The sequence below is a fragment of the Apium graveolens genome, unplaced genomic scaffold (assembly GCF_009905375.1).
Source record: "Apium graveolens cultivar Ventura unplaced genomic scaffold, ASM990537v1 ctg4413, whole genome shotgun sequence".
In the NCBI taxonomy this organism is placed as follows: domain Eukaryota; kingdom Viridiplantae; phylum Streptophyta; class Magnoliopsida; order Apiales; family Apiaceae; genus Apium; species Apium graveolens.
Window position 1 is genome coordinate 127,501 of NW_027418527.1, and position 2,500 is coordinate 130,000.

Below are 2,500 nucleotides of genomic sequence, written 5' to 3' on the forward strand. Positions count from 1 at the left end.
ATTAATGGATATTTATCGGGCTAGAAGGATAGTGTCCCTAGGAGACAATACTTACCATTGCATGTATAGCAATGCAACATGTTTAAAATGTAGATGTCCCAAAATTTTTACAAAAATGTTTAAATTTAAATTAAATTTAAATTTTGACAAAGTCATTTTGTTATCTAGTATTATTCATTTCGAGAAATCATTTCCAGAAAGACAAGATTTTTTACTAAATAATACATAAATAAAATATTTCATTTTTTTATTGGCAGGAATCATATAAATAGGGCTCATTTCATTTATGAAGAATAGTTAAATAGGAATCATAGAGTTCATGGAGTGTCATCCAAGAGTTTCAATATTTTTGAAAAAAGAAATAAAAAATTTTGTTAATAGCTTTGTCAACCCTAATAACATTTATATTTATTTGTACCTCATATATATTTTAGGTATTTTAAATATTATTTTGCTTTTTATCTTGGTAAAATTTTGTATTTTTATTATTTAACTATTCTCTCAAATACATAAAAAAATTAAGTAATATTTAGATAAATAGATTGAAAAAATGGCTTTATTAAAAAGACATAAAGAATGGAAAAAAAAGATATAAAATATTGTTTTCCATAATAATTTGCAAAAATACAAACCTTTAAATTATTTTAAAAAAATCAAACTAGTGTTATGACTTGGCAAACTTATTTGCAACTTTAAAATTTAATAATTACGATCCATTTTTTATTACTTAAGAACAAGTTTTTAGTCAAGTGCAACAAAAAGTAATTTCAATTATTTTTCATAAAAATAAAAAAAAGGTTACATTTATTACTTTTAATGGTTACAAATATTTTCCATAAGATATTAATATCATAAAAAAAACTTAGAATTTTTATAAATTTCTTTTTATCTTTTAATCAAATATGTTTAAAAATTGTCCATCCATATAATCCATATTATTGAATAGATGCATACAAGACTATAAAGATAAGTTATTGACGTTGTATCACTATTAGTTTCATAAAAAGAATACTATAACATTTTTTTAAGTCATCAATTAGAATATATCATAAAAATTGTAAATAATAACAATTGAGATGATATTAAAAAAGTAGTAAATATGTTAAATAAGAAAAATTGAAATTATTATTTAGGAATTTATAAAAATCAGTAAAATGTACTGGAGTTTCAATTTTGTAACCGTAACCAATACATAATTAACTATATATCATTCATTTACTCAACTTTTGTCCGTAAACGGAATACATATACTCAGTTTTATCTGTAAACAGGATACATGTGAGCGTTGGGCATTGAAGAAGTGAGTTGGAGGTTAGAGATAAGTTCATACATTTGTCTATTTCAGACGTAGAATGTGTCAATACGTGTCACTGTTTAATTCTTAGCATACTGCCACGCACCTAGTTAGCTGACATACACAACTTGCTTTTCTTCTAAAATCGATGTTTTCAACTCTTTTGAGTGGCACGACTACTGCAGTTAGTAACCAGAGTTAATTAAAGAGGCATTCACATTTAACTATGGTTCATTCAATCAATCCCCTGGCATCCCCATCAAGGTATTACTATCACTTTTGTTACTCAATCGATTTGTATATCGATTCATTTATTACTCATAAATTTTATCTTGGTGTTCCACCGTTGCTCATTGTAAGAATAGGTACTTAGTATTGTCAATAAAGTCGACAGATTCAATAAGTACATCCATCATTTTTCCCTTTTTCATCATTGAATTTAGAAATCATTGATTTATTAATATTAATTAATAATAGAAATTAATAAAATTCTATATATATATATATAGATATATAGAAATAATACGGAAGGTAGGATTCTTTCGGGGAGTGGTGCGTCGAAAAAAAAAAGGGGGGGCTTCCACTATGGAAATTAAGAAACAAAAAAAAGAGAAGTAGGATCAAGAAGTTCTCGAAAAAAAATTCTATTACTATAAGAAGTTCGTTCGGGGACAAGTAGAATCTATTCATCACATTTTTCGATTCAATTTCTTGTATCTATATCTATGTCTAATTGATAGGTGTACATGTATCAATCAAACGAATTTATTTTTGATCGGTTTTGAAACAATTCATTGCTAGATAAATTAAATTATATTATTATTCAAGAATAAGCCACTAGCCACTATGAAGGTACTGTCTGGACTTATGTATATATAATTAAATATATAATATATGCACATGGATCCGTTTTATCCATATCCATAGAGTTACTAATTCAGGAATTGAATCAAAAGGGCCCTTTTAACTCAGCGGTAGAGTAACGCCATGGTAAGGCGTAAGTCATCGGTTCAAATCCGATAAGGGGCTTTGGCTTTTTCATAAAACTACAGCCGTAGTATTCATATTTGAAACAAGAATTGAGAGATTTTAAATAGAACAAATAAAATAAAAAGTAACCCGTGGTATAATAAAAAAATAGTTTATCATTCTACTAAATTAGAATTTATTAGAGTATAGGAGTTTAGTGAATAGGTAGAAAGTTGA

General features: G+C 26.2%; 1 non-coding gene and 1 pseudogene across 1 annotated transcript; both read left to right on the forward strand.

Annotated features, from left to right (window-relative positions):
* Positions 1 to 2,140: 2,140 nt before the first annotated feature.
* LOC141701813 (photosystem II CP43 reaction center protein-like) overlaps positions 2,141 to 2,500 on the forward strand; it is a 3,440-nt pseudogene continuing 3,080 nt past the window's right edge.
* On the forward strand, positions 2,252 to 2,323 carry TRNAT-GGU (transfer RNA threonine (anticodon GGU)). Its single transcript has one exon. It is a non-coding gene; the product is annotated as a tRNA-Thr (tRNA).